The sequence below is a fragment of the Coregonus lavaretus genome (assembly GCF_964263955.1).
Source record: "Coregonus lavaretus genome assembly, chromosome: 1".
NCBI classification, from domain to species: domain Eukaryota; kingdom Metazoa; phylum Chordata; class Actinopteri; order Salmoniformes; family Salmonidae; genus Coregonus; species Coregonus lavaretus.
The window spans coordinates 51,754,062-51,778,585 of record NC_139988.1 but is presented as its reverse complement, the minus strand read 5'-3'; the positions used below and the strand labels follow the sequence as shown (position 1 = coordinate 51,778,585).

The following is a 24,524-nucleotide window of genomic DNA, read 5'->3' as shown; positions in this document are numbered from 1 at the left end:
TTTTGCTTTGTGATTATGAGGTGTTGTGTGTAGATTGATGAGGAAAAACATTAATTTTATCCATTTTAGAATAAGGCTGTAACGTAAACAAAATGTGGAAAAAGTCAAGTGGTCTGAATACTTTCCGATTGCACTGTATATGTATTTTAAACAATCCAAAATACATATGTAATGGCCAGTCCCTTGTTGATGCATTAGCCCATGGGGCCAAGCTGGAAGGGCCTGCATGGTTTGTATCCTTCATATTATGAGGAGTGTTTTTTTACATCCATGTTAAAGACAGACGCAATTCTGGACAAGGTCAGGCTTTTGACAAATGAGTTCCATTACCGACGTTCACCTTTTCCTCCTGGCTCAAAGTTAGCACGGCGACTGTCTACTAAAGCTCAGGCAAGTGTTGTTTACACGTGATTTCTAATTGCCCCTGTGTAACAAATGACACAGTCTCCTTCCCCAGCCCAAACCCCTTGTCAGGAGGACATCACACACCTTATTCCCCAGGAATCAACACTGTCTGTCTACACACACACTGTTTAAAGTTTTGGAAGTGTGTGTGTGTGTGTGTGTGTGTGTGTGTGTGTATGTGTGTGTGTGCATGTGCGTGTGTGTTGAAGGTTAAACTAGACAAGGGAGGATGTTTTAGTTGAAGTTTTAGTCATTAGTTGAATTAAATTAGATGCGCCTGCCGCTGAGAAACATGCAGGAGAGAGAGCGCCCTGGGATCACACTTGTCTGAAATAGGAGCAAGAAGCTAAATAAGATAATTTTTAGAGGGAAGGAGGGAACACACACCTGAGAGATACACGTTCATCGCAATAGGACTACACAAACCTACACTCAATTGTGTCAAATATTCATTTTTGAAGTCACACTGACACATGCAAGAGAGCGATAAGAGGGGACATTGTCTCTTACTCACACAAAACACACACACTGACACATACACGCAGGTAGCCTAGCGGTTAAGAGTGTTGGGCTAGGAACCAAAAAGTTGCTGGTTCGAATCCCCTAGCCAACTAGGTGAAAAATCTGTCGATGTGCCCTTCAGCAAGGCACTTAACCCTAATTGCTCCTGTAAGTCGCAATGGATAAGCGCATCTGCCAAATGACTAAAATGTCAAATGTATGGCATACCAGTTGAGGTATATCAAACCTTTGTTGATGTACTCAGAGGACCGTTACTGGCATGTTTAACCACTCCTATAAAAATGGTAGATTATCAGATACTCAACAAGAAGGTCTGATTTCACTATTACTGAAACAGGACCCAGATGGTTAATATAAAGATCCAGTCCATTAAAAAAATTGGAGGCCCCTTACACTTCAGTGTTGTGATGCAAAATGCATAGCGCATAGAATTAAAAAGGTATTGTCAGATATTATTCATCCTAATCAGTCTTTTACATGGACGATACATTGGAGATAATATAAGACAAGTACTGGAAACAATAGAACACAATGAAAAATCTGGGAAACCAGGCCTGCTTTCATAGCTGACTTTGAAAAGGCTTTTGATAAAGTACGACTGGAATTTATATATAAATGCCTGGAATATTTCAATTTTGGAGAATCTCTTATTCAGACCCCTTGACTTTTTCCACATTTTGTTGTTACAGCCTTATTCTAAAATTGATTAAATATATTTTTTCCTCATCAATCTACACACAATACCCCGTAATGACAAAGCAAACACAGGGTTTTAGACATTTTAGCAAATTTACTAAAAATAAAAAACTGAAATATCACATTTACATAAGTATTCAGACCTTTACTCAGTAATTTGTTGAAGCACCTTTGGCAGCAATTACAGCCTCGAGTCTTCTTGGGTATAACGCTACAAGCTTGGCACACCTGCATTTGGGGAGTTTCTCCCATTCTTCTTCACAGACCCTCTCAAGCTCTGTCAAGTTGGATGGGAAGCGTCGCTGCACAGCTATTTTCAGGTCTTTCCAGAGATTTTCGATCGGGTTCAAGTCCGGGCTCTGGCTGGGCCACTCAAGGACATTCAGAGACTTGTCCCGAAGCCACTCCTGCGTTGTCTTGACTGTGTGCTTAGGGTCGTTGTCCTGTTGGAAGGTGAACCTTCACCCCAGTCTGAGGTCCTGAGCTCTCTGGAGCAGGTTTTCATCAAGGATCTCTCTGTACTTTGCTCCATTCATCTTTCCCTCGATCCTGACTAGTCTCCCTGCCGCTGAAAAACATCCCCACAGCATGATGCTGCCACCCCCATGCTTCACCGTAGGGATGGGGCCAGGTTTCCTCCAGATGTGACGCTTGGCATTCAGGTCAAAGAGTTCAATCTTGGTTTCATCAGACCAGAGAATCTTGTTTCTTATGGTCTGAGAGTCCTTTAGGTGCCTTTTGGCAAACTCCAAGCGGGCTATCATGTGCCTTTTACTGAGGAGTGGCTTCCGTCTGGCCACTCTACCATAAGGGCCTGATTGGTGGAGTGCTGCAGAAATGGATGTCCTTCTGGAAGGTTCTCCCATCTCCATAGAGGAACTCTGGAGCTCTGTTAGAGTGACCATCGGGTTCTTGGTCACCTCCCTGACCAAGGCCCTTCTCCCCTGATTGCTCAGTTTGGCCGGGCGGCCATCTCTAGGAAGAGCCTTGGTGGTTCCAAACTTCTTCCATTTAATAATGATGGAGGCCACTGTGTTCTTGGGGACCTTCAATGCTGAAGAAATGTTTTGGTACCCTTTCCCAGATCTGTGCCTCGACACAATCCTGTCTCTGAACTCTACGGACAATTCCTTCGACCTCATGGCTTGGTTTTTTCTCTGATATGCACTGTCAACTTTGGGACCTTATATAGACAGGTGTGTGCCTTTCCAAATCATGTCCAATCAATTGAATTTACCACAGGTGGACTCCAGTCAAGTTGTAGAAACATCTCAAGCATGATCAATGGAAACAGGATGCACCCGAGCTCAATTTCCTGCCTCATGGCAAAGGGTCTGAATAAGGTATTTAATCTTTTAATTTTTAACCTTTTCACGCGAGTTCCAAATATCTCTAACCGTTGCCCCTGCGTGATGTCAGAATTTCTCACTGTTCCAAAATGTGATTGTTACGCAACATGACAGTTACCCACACTGCCCTCAAACCAAGGCACGCTGGCTGCTAATTATCTATAGGCTATGTTTCAACTTGTCAATTTCAAATTATTTTCTAACAAGTTTTATTTTCTAACAACAGTTGGAATTGAGGTGTGTTCTGCCTCCTCGTTAATTCACATAAGAAGTAGCCCATTTCACTGTTGTGGACAATTTATGTTTGAGTCTTTACTGAGCCGGACAAACTTTCTCTTCAATGAGAGCCCAAGCACTTCTCTAGTGTTTCCCCAGATCAAGTATGAAGACATTGCACATCTCTAGTCAGAACAGGCCTTGCACAAACATTTTCCCCCAGCACATTTTCTGGCTGGCGCCCACATTGCCTTCATGGTTGTTTTCCTTACAAATTGTACTTTGGACATGTGTGCGTTCCTATCAAAGTAAGTGGCCTATTTTCTGTATATCGTGTTGTCGTTTCTGTTGTAGCACACTGTATGAACGTATGGATCATAATGTATTTACTGTTTATTTCACATTTTCAAGTACTAGTGACAACTCATGCATTTCGATTCTTGGATAGATTTTAATGGACAAGTGTGTAAAATACTTTTTTGGATGTTGTACTGATTATGATGAGCTAATTCTAAGCTATTTGCCGGCTATGTGTGGCGCCATGTTTGTTGACATCATACAATGCATTCTGGTTGTCACGTAAGCATATGTCAGACCAAAGATGTTATAACAAGGGATAGTTCACTCGACTGACTAATTGGGCTTTCAAGACAACTGTGAACTCGGAAAAATACTAGGTGAAATCATGACGTCAATGATCTTCAGGTCGGAAAGTCGGAGCTCTAGAAAGTTGTTGGAATTCCGAGTTGGATGACCGTTCAAAACGATTTTTCCCAGTTGGAGCTCGTTTTTTCCCCGAGTTGCCAGTTGTATTGAACGCACTGAAGTCGGAAGTCGGAAATTTCCCAGTTCCCAGTTATTTTGAACGCGGCATCAGATTGTAACTTTGGTACCTCAAGGTTGCAAGGGGTTTTATTTTTATTTAGCGTATAAACTTATCTTGTGTTTGCCCCCCATTTATTGATGAATCCCCAATCATAGTAATACAGTGGCTTGCGAAAGCATTCACCCCCCTTGGTATTTTTCCTATTTTGTTGCCTTACAACCTGGAATTGAAATGGATTTTTTTGGGGTTTGTATCATTTGATTTACACAACATGCCTACCACTTTGAAGATGCAAAATATGTTTTATTGTGAAACAAACAAGAAATAAGACAAAAAAAAACAGAAAAACTGAAAACTTGAGCGTGCATAACTATTCACCCCCCCAAAGTCAATACTTTGTAGAGCCACCTTTTTCAGCAATTACAGCTGCAAGTATCTTGGGGTATGTCTCTATAAGCTTGGCACATCTAGCCACTGGGATTTTTGCCCATTCTTCAAGGCCAAACTGATCCAGCTCCTTCAAGTTGGATGGGTTCCGCCGGTGTACAGCAATCTTTAAGTCATACCACAGATTCTCAATTGGATTGAGGTCTGGGCTTTGACTAGGCCATTCCAAGACATTTAAATGTTTCCCCTTAAACCACTCAAGTGTTGCTTTAGCAGTATGCTTAGGGTCATTGTCCTGCTGGAAGGTGAACCTCCGTCCCAGTCTCAAATCTCTGGAAGACTGAAACAGGTTTCCCTCAAGAATTTCCATGTATTTAGCGCCATCCATCATTCCTTCAATTCTGACCAGTTTTCCAGTCCCTGCCGATGAAAAACATCCCCACAGCATGATGCTGCCATCACCATGCTTCACTGTGGGGATGGTGTTCTCAGGGTGATGAGAGGTGTTGTGTTTGTGCCAGACACAGCGTTTTCCTTAATGGCCAAAAAGCTTGATTTTAGTCTTATCTTACCAGAGTACCTTCTCCATATGTTTGGGGAGTCTCCAACATGCCTTTTGGCGAACAACAAACGTGTTTGCTTATTTTTTTCTTTAAGGAATGGCTTTTTTCTGGCCACTCTTCCATAAAGCCCAGCTCTGTGGAGTGTATGGCTTACAGTGGTCATATGGACAGATACTCCAATCTCCGCTGTGGAGCTTTGCAGCTCCTTCAGGGTTATCTTTGGTCTCTTTGTTGCCTCTCTGATTAATGCCCTCCTTGCCTGGTCCGTGAGTTTTGGTGGGCGGCCCTCTCTTGGTAGGTTTGTTGTGGTGCCATATTCTTTCAATGTGTATCAAATACTTGTTCTCCCCACTGTATATGGGGGATACAACTATCCCAGCTGTGAAGATTTTGCTGCGAAGAGACAGAATCATTAGATCATTTGTTTTGGTACTGTCCTTGTAGCTTGTTTTTGGTCGCAGGTTCAGGAATGGCTGAAGAATTGCAACATTTACCTGGAGCTAACTCTGCTAATAGCGCTGCTGGGTGATTTGAAAAGTCATAGTCAATCAATCAATAATATAATAATAATAATCTTAGCAAAAATGTTTATCTTTAATTTACAATCTGTTGAAACTATGAGAATAAAAAGGTTCAGACCTTTTGTGAAATATCATAGCACAGCAAATAGAAATCAAAACTGGATGGTGTTCAGAGATAGATGGGAGGCGTTGAGGTTAGCTGAAGGATGGGACTAAAAACAAACAAAAGATAATTCATGTAAAATGTATATAGTATGTATAAGATGAAAGTAGAAGCCTAATTGTTGTTGTCCATTAGTTTACATTAGTTAGGGAGGGGTAGTAGGGTTAGGGGGGGGAAATAAAGGAAAAAAATAAATAAATATATATATATTATTTAAAAAAAATTAATATATGGGGGATTGGAAATGATAAAGACAATTACATTGATAGAAGCCACAATCTATCTGCAATATTAAAGCTGATCTACCCACTAACAAAAATTTCATACACACAGACAACCATGCACACTTCTGGGAGAGGAAGACTGATGATCTTAACTGTCAGAAACTGACAGTGACACATTTTGGTCACACACACCTGGGAGAGGGAAGTCGACCAGTCCAATCACACACTCTCACATTACAGATTCCTCCCACTGGGCACCGACCTCAGTTCAACATCTAGTTTTGATTTACATCTGGTTGAGTTGACAACTGACGTGAATTCAAAGTGAAATTTAAAAAAAGAATGGCACCATGTAATTGGATTTAGGTTAAAAGTAAAAGTCTAAATTCCCTTATGTTGATGACTTTTTGCAAATTCAATCAGTTTTCCACATTAATTCAACGTCATCACATTAAATTGTTTTGTTGAAATTACGTGGAAACAACATTGATCCAACCCGTTTTTGCCCAGTGGGCTTTGTGGTCAGAATCCCAGTATTTCCATGGCGAAACACAAAGTAAGAACTAATTGCCTTCACTTCAAAGGCTGTCACTTAAAAGCAGTGCAGCAGAGAGAGAGAGTACTTTATCTCATCTTCTGATGGCAAAGCCTTTACAAGGCATTACTTTCACATGCATGCAGCACAGCTTCATTTGCAGAAAACCACTAGATAGCACTGCGAGAGGGGAGGAGGATGGAGAGATGCAGAGATGTCAGAAGTGTCCACAAGGACAGGAAATCTAGTCCTACCATTAAAAAAGAACACTTCCGTATAACTGCTTTACTTGATTACTGCAGTTATTGCAGCTTGCTCCAAAATGTGTCAGCAAATATTTCAATATTCTATGCTAGGGCTGACCCCATTTAGTTGACTGGTCGATTGTTTGGTCGATAAGCTGTTGGTTGACCGAGATTTCTTTAGTCGAACAGAAACAAAAAAGATATATACAGTGCTATGAAAAAGTATTTGCCCCCTTTCTAATTTTCTCTACTTTTGCATATTTGTGATACTGAATGTTATCAGATCTTCAACCAAATATTAGATAAAAGGGAACATAAGTGAACAAATAACACAACAATTACATATTTATTTCATAAACAAAGTTATGCAACACCCAATTCCCCTGTGTGAAAAAGTAATTGCCCCCTTACACTCAATAACTGGTTGTGCCACCTTTAGCTGTAATGACTCCAACCAAATTCTTCCTGTAGTTGTTGATCAGTCTCTCACGTCGCTGTGGAGGAATTTTGGCCCACTCTTCCATGCAGAACTGCTTTAACTCAGTGATGTGTGGGTTTCAAGCATGAACTGCTCGTTTCAAGTCCTGCCACAACATCTCAATTGGGATTAGGTCTGGACTTTGACTAGGCCATTCCAAAACTTCCAATTTGTTGCTTTTTAGCAATTTTCTTGTAGACTTGATTGTGTGTTTTGGATCATTGTCTTGCTGCATGACCCAGCTGCGCTTCAGCTTCAGCTCACAGACGGATGGTCTGACATTCTGCTGTAGAATTCTCTGATACAGAGCAGAATTCATGGTTCCTTCTATTAAGGCAAGTCGTCCAGGTCCTGAGGCAGCAAAGCATCCCCAAACAATCACACCACCACCACCATGCTTGACCTTTGGTATGATGTTCTTACTGTGGAATGCAGAGTTTGGTTTTCGCCAGGCATAATGGGACCCATCTCGTCCAAAAAGTTGACTCAAGTTTGCCAAAAAGCACCTGGATGATCATCAAGACTCTTGGAAGAACGTTCTATGGACAGATGATTCAAAAGTATAACTTTTTGGACAACATGGTTCCAGTAATGCCTGGCGAAAACCAAACTCTGCATTCCACAGTAAGAACATCATACCAAAGGTCAAGCATGGTGGTGGTGGTGTGATGGACTGGGAGACTAGTCAGGATCGAGGGAAAGAAATACAGAGAGATCCTTGATGAAAACCTGCTCCAGAGCGCTTAGGACCTCAGACTGGGGCGAAGGTTCACCTTCTAACAGGACAATGACCCTAAGCACACAGCCAAGACAACGCAGGAGTGGCTTCGGGACAAGTCTCTGAATGTCCTTGAGCTGCCCAGGCAGAGCCCGGACTTGAACCCGATCGAACATCTCTGGAGAGATCTGAAAATAGTTGTGCAGCAACGCTCCCCATCCAACCTCACAGAGCTTGAAAGGATCTGCAGAGAAGAATGGGAGAAACTCCCCAAATACAGATGTGCCAAGCTTGTAGAGTCATACCCAAGAAGACTCGATGCTGTAATCGCTGACAAAGGTGCTTCAACAAAGTACTGAGTAAAGGGTCTGAATACTTATATAAATGTGATATTTATTTTAATTGTTTATAAAAACAATTTTTTGCTTTGTCATTATGGGGTATTGTGTGTAGATTGATGAGGGGGGAAAAAACTATTTTATCCATTTTAGAATAAGGCTGTAACATAACAAAATGTGGAAAAAGTCAAGGGGTCTGAATAGTTTACGAAGGCACTGTAAGTACACATCTCCAGCAATAAGTGGTGTACAGTACAGTAGGCCAGCAGGACAGAGGAGAAGACACTAAGTGTAAAAGACTGTTGGATGCCGTCATTGGTGAAATGTCAGAACGATTCCGCGAATGCAACAGCCAACTGGTGGAGACCCTGTGTGCCTTTGACCCAGAGAGCCATGACGTGAAAAAGGTGGAACCACTGCTCGACCTAAGCAAAACAAATTTGGTGGAAGCTCGCCTGTTTTTGCAGACTGAAATCGCACGCTCCAAATAGACCCCACTTGATATCCTGCAATGATTCTCTGGGCCTCTCTCTGCTATGCCGACCGTGCTTACTGCATTGAAACATGGATTGACTTGGGGCGTACACAACTATATGCAAGAACTCATTTTCCACTTTGACAAGCGTGTTCAGTCAGAACAGAAGAAGCAAGCTACATCCAAGGAAAGCTCAACTAATCCAACTGCATTTGAGGGGAATCTTACAAGAAGATTTCGGGGAGAATGGAATTATTGATTACTCAGGAAGTTGCACAGAGCATCAAGGAGGCTTCAACTTTTCTGAAAAGTTAAGAAACAATCTAGCTGGTTGGTTTTTATCAAAATCTTGTTTTAGTGTGTAGGGCGCTGTTCATGGTTCTGATAGAGTGCAGCGGAGACTTCGCGCCAACCTGACACTTTTGTGTTTATTGCGGTATAGCGTGATATAACCAGAATTCAATATAATTCCAATGCAAGAACCCAAATGACGCCCCTGGGTATAGCTACATATCAGTATGGTTTCATCATAGAAATAGATACATGCTATTATGGTTCTTAACTCCCTATTGGTTTTCGTGGTTGTAAATGGAACTGTATATATTGTAAATTAGTTTATGGTAGGCAGGCATTGCTTAATTGATTACGTGGGTCAAATTTTATCCACAAATGTGTATTGTGCCATATTAGATTAGATCAATTAAATTAGTTTATTAGTCACATGCACATGGTCGCAGATGTAATTGCAGGGTACAGTGAAATTCTTAAGCCAACATGCAGGTCAAAAAGAGAAGTGAATGAAACAATAATAATGAAATAATAATAACAATTATTATTATTATTATTATTATTATAATATATACATATTTACAACTGTAATAATGATAAATGTCCATTTGGGGGGGTGGAGGCAGGGTAAATGTCCGTAGGGTGGTAGAATGTCCCTGAGGGATTTCAACTGCCCCCTTAGTCACTTTATCCTGGCGCCGGGTCTGACCCCACCCCAAATATATGTTTAAGAATAACAAATAATACACAAAACAAAAGACTAGATTAAACAAAAGCTGGTTAGAAGGAACAATATTCATTCATATCTCACAGAGCCAGCCCAACCAGTAAGTGACAAAAGCGACCGTTTGCGTCCCTCTCCCTCAACAAGCTCACCTTGAGAATCCATCTTCTCAATCAACATTTCTCTTTTTCAATCTCCGTCTCTCTGAGGCTGAGGCAGAGACATAAGAGAGGGTCGCCGCAGACACACACATGCACCTTAACCCCTGGTCGCTCCCCTCAGCTCCTCCACAGTGAACACTTCCACTAGAACCCCACAGGAATAGTTTGCCTAAACACACACAGTGCATCTTACTGTCTGCACTCCATCCCTCCCTCCAACCATCTATCCCTGCCTGTTCCTGTCAGCCTGGGCCAAACACATGGGCAGATTGCACATCAATTTGGCCTCTCAGACGGTGGAAGTAAAACTGTTTTTTTTCTTCTTCTAATCCATACTTCCAACCTACTAATTATTGGCTAATTACGTCTTTGATTAAGGAGTGTGTGACGCACTGCTCCCTCGCAGTCCTGACAGCCACTGTGATGAGGATTAATGGAGCCTGCTGCATCCACCGCTCTGATGAGACGCTAATGCCACCGGCAAGACAGTGACACCACACACACACACACACACACACACACACACACCTACCTATATGCAGATGCATGCACACATGCACATACGCACACACACACAGTAGACAACCCATCTGTCATTTGAGATAAGCCAACAGGTCAGTCAACACAACTCAGGTGAGGGACACAAACACAGACACGTCAACACACACCAAAACACCAAACATATTCATAGGTTTTGAAAACGATCAGAAATAAACTGCACAACACGGAAGCCTCAATTATCACTTAACGGCAATGGAGGAGAACGTGGAACGTACAGACAGAAACCACATTGGCCTAACTCTATATACAATGAGTGTACAAAACATTAAGAACACCGTCCTAATATTGAGTTGCACCCCCTTCTGCCCTCAGAACAGCCTGAATTCGTCAGGGCATGGACTTTACAAGGTGTCGAAAGCGTTCCACAGGGATGCTGGCCCATGTTGACTCCAATGTTTCCCACAGTTGTGTCAAGTTGGCTGGGTGTCCTTTGGCTGGTGGACCACTCTTGATAAACACGGGAAACTGTTGAGCGTGAAAAACCCAGCAGCGTTGCAGTTCTTGACACACTCAAACCGGTGCGCCTGGCACCTACTACAAAGGCACTTAAATATTTTGTCTTGCCCATTCACCCTCTGAATGGCACACATACACAATCCATGTCTCAAGGCTTAAAAATCCTTAGTTAACCTGATTCCTCCCCTTCATCTACACTGATTGAAGTGGATTTAACAAGTGACATCAATAAGGGATCATAGATTTCACTTGGATTCACCTGGTCAGTCTATGTCATGGAAATAGTTCCTAATGTTTTGTACACTCAGTGTATACAGTGCCTTCAGAAAGTATTCACACCCCTTGACTTTGTCCACATTTTCTTGTGTTACAGCCTGAATTTAAAATGAATTAAATTGAGATTGTGTGTCACTGGCCTATACACAATACCCCATAATGTCAAAGTGGAATTATGTTTTTTGAAATGTTGACAAATTAATTAAAAATGAAAAGTTGAAATGTCTTGCGTCAATAAGTATTCAACCCCTTTGTTAAGGCAAGCCTAAGTAAGTTTAGGAGTAAAAATGTGCTTAACAAGTCACATAATAAGTTGCATGGACTCACTCTGTGTGCAATAATTGTGTTTAACATGATTTTTTAATGACTACCTCTTTTCTGTAAATCCAACACAACACATCACTGAGTACCACTCTTCATATTTTCAAGCATGACGGTGGCTGCATCATCTTATTGATATGCTTGTCATCGGCAAGGACTAGGGAGTTTTTTTGTTGTTGATAAAAATAAACGGAAAAGAGCTAAGCACAGAATCCTAGGTTTCCAAAAGACACTGGGAGATTAATTCACCTTTCAGCAGGACAATAACCTAAAACACAAAGCCAAATATACAATGAAGTTGCTTACCAAGATGACATTGAATGTTCCTGAGTGGCCTAGTTACAGTTTTGACTTAAAATCGGCTTGAGAATCTGTGGCAAGACCTAAAAATGGCTGTCTAGCAATGATCAACAACCAACTTCACAGCGCTTGAAGCTTAAATAATAATGTGCAAATATTGTACAATCCAGGTGTGCAAAGCTCTTAGAGACTTAGCCAGCAAGACTTACAACTGTAATGGCTGCCAAAGGTAATTTTAACATGTAATCAAAAACATGTTTTCACTTTGTCAATATAGGGTATTGTGTGTAGTTGGGTGAGAAATTTAACCCATTTTGAATTCAGGCTTTAACACAACAAAATGGGGAATAAGTCAAGGGGTATGAATAATTTCTGAAGGCACTGTATAGGAAAAGACAGTTTACCAGTCAAATGTCCAGGATTAGAGGTTCTAAGCACATTCTATTCATTCTATTTCTGTGTGCAACTGCCTAGGCAACCGAAGACTCGTTTGCTACAACACCTGGCATCTTTCAACTTGAATGTCTGGCCGTCCCGTCTTCAGACAGCTATTCATTCCACCAAATAAATAAATAAATAAATAAATAAATATATATACAGTGGGGAGAACAAGTATTTGATACACTGCCGATTTTGCAGGTTTTCCTACTTACAAAGCATGTAGAGGTCTGTAATTTGTATCATAGGTACACTTCAACTGTGAGAGACGGAATCTAAAACAAAAATGCAGAAAATAACATTGTATGATTTTTAAGTAATTCATTTGCATTTTATTGCATGACATAAGTATTTGATCACCTACCAACCAGTAAGAATTCCGGCTCTCACAGACCTGTTAGTTCTTCTTTAAGAAGCCCTCCTGTTCTCCACTCATTACCTGTATTAACTGCACCTGTTTGAACTCGTTACCTGTATAAAATACACCTGTCCACACACTCAATCAAACAGACTCCAACCTCTCCACAATGGCCAAGACCAGAGAGCTGTGTAAGGACATCAGGGATAAAATTGTAGACCTGCACAAGGCTGGGATGGGCTACAGGACAATAGGCAAGCGGATTGGTGAGAAGGCAACAACTGTTGGCGCAATTATTAGAAAATGGAAGTTCAAGATGACGGTCAATCACCCTCGGTCTGGGGCTCCATGCAAGTTCTCACCTCGTGGGGCATCAATGATCATGAGGAAGGTGAGGGATCAGCCCAGAACTACACGGCAGGACCTGGTCAATGACCTGAAGAGAGCTGGGACCACAGTCTCAAAGAAAACCATTAGTAACACACTACGCCATCATGGATTAAAATCCTGCAGCTCAAGTTTGCCAATGACCATCTGGATGATCCAGAGGAGGAATGGGAGAAGGTCATGTGGTCTGATGAGACAAAAATAGAGTTTTTTGGTCTAAACTCCACTCGCCGTGTTTGGAGGAAGAAGAAGGATGAGTACAACCCCAAGAACACCATCCCAACCGTGAAACATGGAGGTGGAAACATCATTCTTTGGGGATGCTTTTCTGCAAAGGGGACAGGACGACTGCACAGTATTGAGGGGAGGATGGATGGGGCCATGTATCGCGAGATCTTGGCCAACAACCTCCTTCCCTCAGTAAGAGCATTGAAGATGGGTCGTGGCTGGGTCTTCCAGCATGACAACGACCCGAAACACACAGCCAGGGCAACTAAGGAGTGGCTCCGTAAGAAGCATCTCAAGGTCCTGGAGTGGCCTAGCCAGTCTCCAGACCTGAACCCAATAGAAAATCTTTGGAGGGAGCTGAAAGTCCATATTGCCCAGCGACAGCCCCGAAACCTGAAGGATCTGGAGAAGGTCTGTATGGAGGAGTGGGCCAAAATCCCTGCTGCAGTGTGTGCAAACCTGGTCAAGACCTACAGGAAACGTATGATCTCTGTAATTGCAAACAAAGGTTTCTGTACCAAATATTAAGTTCTGCTTTTCTGATGTATCAAATACTTATGTCATGCAATAAAATGCAAATTAATTACTTTAAAATCATACAATGTGATTTTCTGGATTTTTTTCCCTCAATTTGTCTGTCATAGTTGACGTGCACCTATGATAAAAATTACAGACCTCTACATGCTTTGTAAGTAGGACACCTGCAAAATCGGCAGTGTATCAAATACTTGTTCTCCACACTGTATATATACAGTGGGGAGAACAAGTATTTGATACACTGCCGATTTTGCAGGTTTTACTACTTACAAAGCATGTAGAGGTCTGTAATTTTTATCATAGGTACACTTCAACTGTGAGAGACGGAATATAAAACAAAAATCCAGAAAATCACATTGTATGATTTTTAAGTAATTAATTTGCATTTTATTGCATGACATAAGTATTTGATCACCTACCAACCAGTAAGAATTCCGGCTCTCACAGACCTGTTATTTTTTCTTTAAGAAGCCCTCCTGTTCTCCACTCATTACCTGTATTAACTAGACCTGTTTGAACTCGTTACCTGTATAAAAGACACCTGTCCACACACTCAATCAAACAGACGCCAACCTCTCCACAATGGCCAAGACCAGAGAGCAGAGTAAGGACATCAGGGATAAAATTGTAGACCTGCACAAGGCTGGGATGGGCTACAGGACAATAGGAAAGCAGCTTGGTGAGAAGGCAACAACTGTTGGCACAATTATTAGAAAATGGAAGAAGTTCAAGATGACGGTCAATCAGCCTCGGTCTGGGGCTCCATGCAAGATCTCACCTCGTGGGGCATCAATGATCATGAGGAAGGTGAGGGATCAGCCCAGAACTATACGGCAGGACCTGGTCAATGACCTGAAGAGAGCTGGGACCACAGTCTCAAAGAAAACCATTAGTAACACAGTGGAGTGGAGGAGTGGGCCAAAATCCCTGCTGCAGTGTGTGCAAACCTGGTCAAGACCTACAGGAAACGTATGATCTCTGTAATTGCAAACAAAGGTTTCTGTACCAAATATTAAGTTCTGCTTTTCTGATGTATCAAATACTTATGTCATGCAATAAAATGCAAATGAATTACTTAAAAATCATACAATGTGATTTTCTGGATTTTTGTTTTAGATTCCGTCTTTCACAGTTGAAGTGTACCTATGATAAAAATTACAGACCTCTACATGCTTTGTAAGTAGAAAAACCTGCAAAATCGACAGTGTATCAAATACTTGTTCTCCCCACTGTATATATATATATATATATATATATATATATATATATATATATATATATATATACATACATACATACACACAGTGGGGGGGAAAAGTATTTAGTCAGCCACCAATTGTGCAAGTTCTCCCACTTAAAAAGATGAGAGAGGCCTGTAATTTTCATCATAGGTACACGTCAACTATGACAGACAAATGGAGGAAAAAAAATCCTGAAAATCACATTGTATGATTTTTAATGAATTTATTTGCAAATTATGGTGGAAAATAAGTATTTGGTCACCTAAAAAACAAGCAAGATTTTGGGCTCTCACAGACCTGTAACTTCTTCTTTAAGAGGCTCCTCTGTCCTCCACTTGTTACCTGTATTAATGGCACCTGTTTAAACTTGTTATCAGTATAAAAGACACCTGTCCACAACCTCAAACAGTCACACTCCAAACTCCACTATGGCCAAGACCAAAGAGCTGTCAAAGGACACCAGAAACAAAATTGTAGACCTGCACCAGGCTGGGAAGACTGAATCTGCAATAGGTAAGCAGCTTGGTTTGAAGAAATCAACTGTGGGAGCAATTATTAGGAAATGGAAGACATACAAGACCACTGATAATCTCCCTCGATCTGGGGCTCCACGCAATATCTCACCCCATGGGGTCAAAATGATCACAAGAACGGTGAGCAAAAATCCCAGAACCACGCGGGGGGACCTAGTGAATGACCTGCAGAGAGCTGGGACCAAAGTAACAAAGCCTATCATCAGTGACACACTACGCCGCCAGGGACTCAAATCCTGCAGTGCCAGACGTGTCCCCCTGCTTAAGCCAGTACATGTCCAGGCCCGTCTGAAGTTTGCTCGAGTGCATTTGGATGATCCAGAAGAGGATTGGGAGAATGTCATATGGTCAGATGAAACCAAAATAGAACTTTTTGGTAAAAACTCAACTCGTCGTGTTTGGAGGACAAAGAATGCTGAGTTGCATCCAAAGAACACCATACCTACTGTGAAGCATGGGGGTGGAAACATCATGCTTTGGGGCTGTTTTTCTGCAAAGGGACCAGGACGACTGATCCGTGTAAAGGAAAGAATGAATGGGGCCATGTATCGTGAGATTTTGAGTGAAAACCTCCTTCCATCAGCAAGGGCATTGAAGATGAAACGTGGCTGGGTCTTTCAGCATGACAATGATCCCAAACACACCGCCCGGGCAACGAAGGAGTGGCTTCGTAAGAAGCATTTCAAGGTCCTGGAGTGGCCTAGCCAGTCTCCAGATCTCAACCCCATAGAAAATCTTTGGAGGGAGTTGAAAGTCCGTGTTGCCCAGCGACAGCCCAAAAACATCACTGCTCTAGAGGAGATCTGCATGGAGGAATGGGCCAAAATACCAGCAACAGTGTGTGAAAACCTTGTGAAGACTTACAGAAAACGTTTGACCTGTGTCATTGCCAACAAAGGGTATATAACAAAGTATTGAGAAACTTTTGTTATTGACCAAATACTTATTTTCCACCATAATTTGCAAATAAATTCATTAAAAATCCTACAATGGGATTTTCTGGATATTTTTTTCTCATTTTGTCTGCCATAGTTGTTGTGTACCTATGATGAAAATTACAGGCCTCTCTCATCTTTTTAAGTGGGAGAACTTGCACAATTGGTGGCTGACAATACTTTTTTCCCCCACTGTATATACACACACACACACACACACACACACACACAACCATTTAAAAAAATTATACAGTGTATCATGGTTATTTTATTTTCATGACGGTCTTCATCCATAACCGTCGGTAATACGGTTATACAGTAATTGTGCCAGCCCTAGTGCAGCCAAGAGCTGGGCTTTGAGGTTCTGGAGTTCAAAGGCAGGGAGGCAGCACGGGGGGCTGGATGGACTGAGGGGTTGGGGGCGGAGGGGGGTAGAGAGCCCTCACCGGAATATAACAGTGATCTCTAGAGTGCATGGAGTCAATATTCACTCTATTACTGTCTCATTTCTTCGATGCTCACACACACCACTTCTGGTGAAAAGTTTGCAACTTTCTGCTAAAGACTCAACACTGGGATTAGAATCAACAACCTAATGTCAAATAGCCCAAATAGATATTAATTGCCAATTCATTACATACTGTTTAACTGCCTTTTACCTAATCTGTGTTTGTTTATAATGTCCCAGTAGTTGCTCAAACTGTTTTGCATCCTTTCTTTGTCCCACGGTCTCGGTGTATGTACATGATATGAAATAGGACCTATCTTTTCTCAAGGAGAATTCGTTTTCAATGGGTTATTAATATTTATACCATGGCATTGTTGAATACTTGTTTCTGATTGGCTTGAAAGGCATTCTAGAGTGTGCATTATTTCCCTATAACGCACATTATATTTGCACCGTAGAATTCAATGGCTATAGTTCATTCTTACATGTTCCATGTTTGAGCTCCTTTTGAAAGCAAAAGTCTAATTGAAAACATTATTGGCATTGTTTAATTCGATTTAATTCAAGCTAGGACTGATGGTTTGGCTAAACTAGTAAGTCTGTTTGGTTACCATAGCAACTACTGTAGCTATCTAGTAAACTTGCTAGCTACTTCATTTCTACCAGCAAATTAACACATTTCTAGCGGCAAATGTGTTAAATTATAGCCATGGTATAACAGGAATAATCAACGAGGGGCTGTGTGTTCTCTGGAAAATAATGAACGACGTGGAAGGTGTGTTCCACGATGCACTAGCGGAGTGGAACTGACCTTCCACAGAGTTGCATTATTTTCCAGAGAACGCATAGAGCCAGGGATACCAGGGATACTTTTGAGGAATATTAATCAACAGCAGATCTTGGTTCTTGGTTCTATTAATCCATAGCAGATAAAGGTCTTCACAGGGGTATCAATCTACAGCTGATGCAGGAATATTTATATGGGGCAAATATAAATCCTCAGAGGAATATAAATCTACTGCAGATACAGGGCCCAAAAGGAATATTAATCAAGAGCAGATCGTTTTTTTTTACAAGATTACACTGATAAAGCAAATGCATATGTCCATGAAAATATTAATCCATAACAGAAGAATATGTCGCCAGTAGTTCCCTGTCCTCACAGGAATATGAATATAGATATAGGTTTTAATGTTTTTTTTTTTTTGTATCTCTGTGGTATTACAGGAGTCCAACAGTACAACAGAAATTCCAACTTTTCATACCTCTCCCCCAGCCAACGGGCTGGCTTAGCATGTTTAACATGCAACCCGGGTGGCCATCCGCGCCCAGAGACCCCAAAAAGACAGTGCAGGAAATGAATCATTGCACCTTGTGACAACCCCACCATTTATCCCCCAATCTCTGACACAACACAGTGCACATATGAAGAAGCTCATTGGTTTGTTAGTACTGCAGACTCTACAGTTCCTGAGTGTGAGATAGTGTTTGCTTGACATGGTGACCCCGGCAGAGTATCCTTGGAGGGAGGACAAGATGGAGTCTTAACCCTAGATCCCCTTGGAGAAGGAGCATATCAGAGAGACAGCCTCTAAGGTTTCACTGTTGCTGTTGGAAACCAACTCTAGTTAAGTCTGAAATACTACTGTAGGCAGTGGTCATGAACGAGAGAAAAGAGGGGAAATGATTAACAGCGAATCTGTCTCACACTACCTGTCACTCAAAAGAAGTTATAGCTCCTGACAGCTCAACAATTGTAGAGAGAGAAGGAGGGTGAGAGAAGAGAAATGAAGAAGAGAAGGAGCCAGAGTTGTATAAAGACAAGGAGAGCGTGTAGGGATATTATGCAGATAGCTACAGTTACCTTTAAAGAGCAAGTGCTCTGTGTGAATGTTAAACTGGGATATTCTGCAGGGTTTCATGTCTTTGAACCATGTAATATAGTTGTGTGTAAAACATCTCAAAAGAAGGTTAGGACTTCATCTGGCTCCGGCATAGTTTTCTCTGAGAAAAGCTGCTTCAGCCTTCCTAGCACAAACTCTTTATCGGTTTGGCCCAATCTTTATTTTAAATTCAGTGGTCGCTGGCTTCAACTTGTTTTCTCCTTTCATCCATGCCTTTTGGGCAAGTGTGCTTTGGCTGGGCTGTTAAAAGTTATTTAAACGTGGAAATGGCATTTGAGGATGAAGTCTGACCTTTCTGCACAATCTCCTGTCTGCAGACGCAGAAACAGTGATGAATCGCCTGAACACACAGACTAGGAACACTGCTTGGCACACACGTGAGCGCATGCATGCACGTACACACACACACACACACACACACACACACACACACACACTCACCCACACAATTCCATAGCCGAGGCTTAAACATACCCACTCCCAAACACCTGCTAAACGTAGAGAGAGACACATCCACTTTGCAAAGCCGCATCTGGCATTGAGAGGAAAGAGTGGATATCAAAGTGAACAAACTCCAACAGAAGTGTCCTTCTCTTGTGTGAGTAAGACGAAAAGAGAGGAGAGAGAGAGAGAACGAGACGAGAGAGAGAGAACGAGACGAAAAAGAAAGGAATAAGTGAGGCCAGAGAAGAAAGAGAACAGGCAAAGATGGGGAGAGAAACAGTTAGAAGTGAGAAAGTGAGGAGGAAGGGGCAATAGTAAAGTGAAGGATAGAGAGAGCGAGAGTGAAAGAGAGAGAACGAGAGAGAAAGAGAACGAGATGAGAGAGAGCGAGAACGAGACGAGAGAGCGAGAACGAGACGAGAGAGAACGAGATGAGAGAGAGAACGAGATGAGAGAGAGAGAGAACGAGATGAGAGAGAGAACGAGATGAGAGAGAGAACGAGATGAGAGAGAGAACGAGACGAGACGAGAGAGAGAACGAGACGAGATGAGAGAGAGAACAAGACGAGAGAGAGAACGAGACGAGAGAGAGAACGAGATGAGAGAGAGAGAGAGAGAGAGAGAACGAGATGAGAGAGAGAACGAGATGAGATAGAGATGAGAGAGAGAACGAGATGAGAGAGAACGAGATGTGAGAGAGAACGAGATGAGAGAGAACGAGACGAAAGAGAACGAGACGGGAGAGAGAGAGAGAGAACAAGACGGGAGACAGAGAACGAGACGAGAGAGAACGAGACGGGAGAGAGAACGAGATGAGAGAGAGAACGAGATGAGAGAGAGAGAACGAGACGAGAGAGAACAAGACGGGAGAGAGAGAGAGAATGAGACGAGAGAGAACGAGACATTTACATTTACATAATTTAGCAGACGCTCTTATGCAGAGCGACTTGCAAATTAATGCATTCAATTTATGATAGCCAGTGGGAAAAACACTTTTTTTATTTTTTAATGGGGGGTGGGGGAAGAAGGATTACTTTGATACTATTCCAGGTATTCCTTAAAGAGGTAGGGTTTCAAGTGTCTCCGGAAGGTGGTCAGTGACTCCGCTGTCCTGGCGTCGTGGGGGAGCTTGTTCCACCATTGGGGTGCCAGAGCAGCGAATAGCTTTGACTGGGCTGAGCGGAAACTGTGCTTCCGTAGAGGTAGGGGAGCTAGCAGGCCAGAGATGGATGAACGTAGTGCCCTTGTTTGGGTGTAAGGTCTGATCAGAGCCTGAAGGTAAGGAGGTGACGTTCCCCTCACAGCTCCGTAGGCAAGCACCATGGTCTTGTAGTAGATGCGAGCCTCAACTGGAAGCCAGTGGAGTGTGCGGAGGAGCGGGGTGACATGAGAGAACTTGGGAAGGTTGAACACCAGACGGGCTGCAGCGTTCTGGATAAGTTGTAGGGGTTTAATGGCACAGGCAGGGAGCCCAGCCAACAGCGAGTTGCAGTAATCCAGACGGGAGATGACAAGTGCCTGGATTAGGACCTGTGCTGCTTTCTGTGTAAGGTAGGGTCGTACTCTGCGAATGTTGTAGAGCATGAACCTGCAGGATCGGGTCACCACTTTGATGTTAGCGGAGAACGACAGGGTGTTATCCAGGGTCACGCCAAGGTTCTTTGCACTCTGGGAGGAGGACACAATGGAGTTGTCAACCGTGATGGCGAGATCATGGAGCGGGCAGTCCTTCCCTGGGAGGAAGAGCAGCTCCGTCTTGCCGAGGTTCAGCTTGAGGTGGTGATCCGACATCCACACTGATATGTCTGCCAGATATGCAGAGATGCGATTCGCCACCTGGTTATCAGAAGGGGGAAAGGAGAAAATTAATTGTGTGTCGTCTGCGTAGCAATGATAGGACAGATCATGTGAGGACATGAAAGAGCCAAGTGACTTGGTGTATAGAGAGAATAGGAGAGGGCCTAGAACTGAGTCCTGGGGGACACCAGTGGTGAGAGCACATGGTGCGGAGACAGATTCTCGCCACGCCATCTGGTAGGAGCGACCTGTCAGGTAGGACGCAATCCAAGAGTGAGCAGCGCCGGAGATGCCCAACTCGGAGAGGGTGGAGAGGAGGATCTGATGGTTCACAGTATCAAAGTCAGCGGATAGGTCTAGAAGGATAAGAGCAGAGGAGAGAGAGTTAGCATTAGCAGTGCGGAGAGCCTCCGTGACACAGAGAAGAGCAGTCTCAGTTGAATGACCAGTCTTGAGACCTGACTGATTTGGATCAAGAAGGTCATTCTGAGAGAGATAGCAGGAGAGTTGGCTTGAGACAGCACGCTCAAGAGTTTTGGAGAGAAAAGAAAGAAGGGATACTGGTCTGTAGTTGTTGACATCAGAGGGATCGAGTGTAGGTTTTTTGAGGAGGGGTGCAACTCTCACTCTCTTGAAGACGGAAGGGACATGGCCAGCGGTCAAGGATGAGTTGATGAGCGAGGTGAGGTAAGGGAGAAGGTCTCCGGAAATGGTCTGGAGAAGAGAGGAGGGGATAGGGTCAAGCGTGCAGGTTGTTGGGCGGCCGGCCGTCACAAGTCGCAAGATTTCATCTGGAGAGAGAGGGGAGAAAGAAGTCAAAGCATAGGGTAGGGCAGTGTGAGCAGGACCAGCGGTGTCATTTGACTTAATAAATGAGGATCGGATGTCATCAACCTTCTTTTCAAAATGGTTGATGAAGTCATCCACAGAGAGGGAGGAGGGAGGGGGAGGAGGAGGAAGATTCAGCAGGGAGGAGAAGGTGGCAAAGAGCTTCCTAGGGTTAGAGGCAGAGGCTTGAAATTTAGAGTGGTAGAAAGTGGCTTTAGCAGTGGAAACAGAGGAAGAGAATGTAGAGAGGAGGGAGTGAAAAGATGACAGGTCCGCAGGGAGACTAGTTTTTCTCAATTTCCGCTCGGCTGCCCAGAGCCCTCTTCTGTGAGCTCGCAATGAGTCGTCAAGCAACGGAGCAGGAGGGGAGGACTGAGCCGGCCGGGAGGGTAGGGGACATAAGTCAAAAGATGCAGAAAGGGTGGAGAGGAGGGTTGAGGAGGCAGAATTAGGAGATCGGAGGGAGAAGGATTTAGCAGAGGGAAGAGATGATAGGATGGAAGAGGAGAGAGTAGCGTGAGAGAGAGAGCGAAGGTTGCGACGGCACATTACCATCTGAGTAGGGGCAAAGTGAGTAGTGTTGGAGGAGAGCGAGAGAGAAAAGGATACAAAGTAGTGGTCGGAGACTTGGGGGGGGTTGCAGTGAGATTAGTAGAAGAACAGCATCTAGTAAAGATCAGGTCAAGCGTATTGCCTGCCTTGTGAGTAGGGGGGGACGGTGAGAGGGTGAGGTCAAAAGAGGAAAGGAGTGGAAAGAAGGAGGCAGAGAGAAATGAGTCAAAGGCAGACGTAGGGGGGTTAAAGTCACCCAGAACTGTGAGGGGTGAGCCATCCTCAGGAAAGGAACTTATCAAGGCGTCAAGCTCATTGATGAACTCTCCAAGGGAACCTGGAGGGCGATAAATGACAAGGATGTTAAGCTTGAATGGGCTAGTGACTGTGACAGCATGGAATTCAAATGAGGAGATAGACAAATGGGTCAGGGGAAAAAGAGAGAATGTCCACTTGGGAGAGATGAGGATTCCTGTGCCACCGCAGCGCTGACCAGATGCTCTCGGGGTATGTGAGAACACATGGTCAGACGAGGAAAGAGCAGTAGGAGTAGTAGTGAGTAGTAGTGTTGTCTGTGGTAATCCATGTTTCCGTCAGCGCCAAGAAGTCGAGGGACTGGAGGGTAGCATAGGCTGAGATGAACTTTGCCTTGTTGGCTGCAGAACAGTTGTCAGTTGCCTCCCTCACTTACATTTCACTGAAACACTCAAATATAACTCTCCCAACTTCCACTTTAGAAATTATAATTGTTGTAAACTGCAGCGGTTCAATGTTTTCTAGGAATAGACTAACTTAGTTTATTCAGCTAGCTAACTTGGTACAGTATTCTTCTGTGAAAGCCGCCCAGGGCACCGAATCCTATGACGCCATAGCCAACTAGCATGCCAGCCTCCAATAACACGGTTTAGCTCCAATACTCGGTTACAACAAACCACCAGTGTGTTAACACGCCAAACAGATCATTCGTGTCCGTGTCTAACATTGTGTAAATTTTGGGTTTGTTTTGACAGTTTGAGTGAGTACGTCGTCAACTTATTCAGCCAGTTAGTTAGCTAGAATAGTTAGCATACTAGCTAGCCATTGCTCTCTGCCAACGAACCAACCCCTCCTCCCACGGCATGAGAGACGAGAGAGAGAGAGCGAGACGAGAGAGAGAGAACGAGACGAGAGAGAGAGAGAGAACGAGACGAGAGAGAGAGAGAACGAGATGAGAGAGAGGGTGTTGTCAGTGGTGGAGGATCAGTGGTCTTCCCCAGAGCCCCATTACACAGTGGCACTAACAGATGTCCCAGTGCAGGAGGGCACAGAGGAGGGCAGGGAGAAGGGCAGTCTGTGTGTCTGTGAGGACAGAGCTCTGATACCATATCCCTCTCGCTGCAGCCAGGGAGCAGCCACAATCCATCACTGACAGGCCCCTCACACACAGTCTTACCACAACTAGCACACACACCCACAGATACACACACACAGTCTTACAACAGCTCACAGTCTTACCACAAATCATACAATCTCTTGCCAGAACTCGTTAGTGCAACTGACTTACATCCACAGAAGTTACCTGCACAGGGAAATGAGTAGCCGCCGTCTGGGTGGTGGATGAACTGTCTCTCGTTGAGGCGGGTCACACAGTACATGTGGAAGCAGTCTAGACTGCTGGACTCCTACAGAGTGGACAGGAGGACAGACAGATACATTTTATACCAATGAAGTATCATTGACTTGAAACAGACTCTGTAAGAGAGAGAGAGAGGGTGTGTGTGTGTTGTTCTATCATAGCCCCACAGGGGGGACTCATTTAGTGCGGGAGGCAGGGGAAGACAGATAGTGCCCTCCAGGAAAAGCAGCAGTGAAGGACTGGAGGTCTCAGAGGAGCCCCCTGCCGCCAGCCTGATCTTGTTCTGATAATATCATGGCTGCTACAAAGACAAAGAGGGCCAGGGATACTGAGAGAGGGGGGGTGAAACCGTTCACAACGGGTAACGTAATCGAGCAACATCGACTTTAGTGAGGATACAGGTGTGTGTGGTCTCTCTACAGATCCATCTTCCTCACCTGCTTCCTTGTCTCTCTATCACACATCTCTCATTCTTACCCTCTTCTAGCAGATGACGTCTCTCCCCAACATCTGCACATGACTTCACGTATT

General features: G+C 43.5%; 1 pseudogene across 1 annotated transcript in view; it reads right to left on the bottom strand.

Moving 5' to 3' along the window:
* The window catches only part of LOC311133439, a 55,079-nt pseudogene that overhangs the window by 17,265 nt on the left and 13,290 nt on the right, over positions 1 to 24,524 (bottom strand). The window contains exon 3 of the transcript in view: positions 23,937 to 24,039. The product of the transcript in view is annotated as an uncharacterized misc_RNA (transcript). The remainder of the gene's footprint in view (positions 1 to 23,936; positions 24,040 to 24,524) is intronic.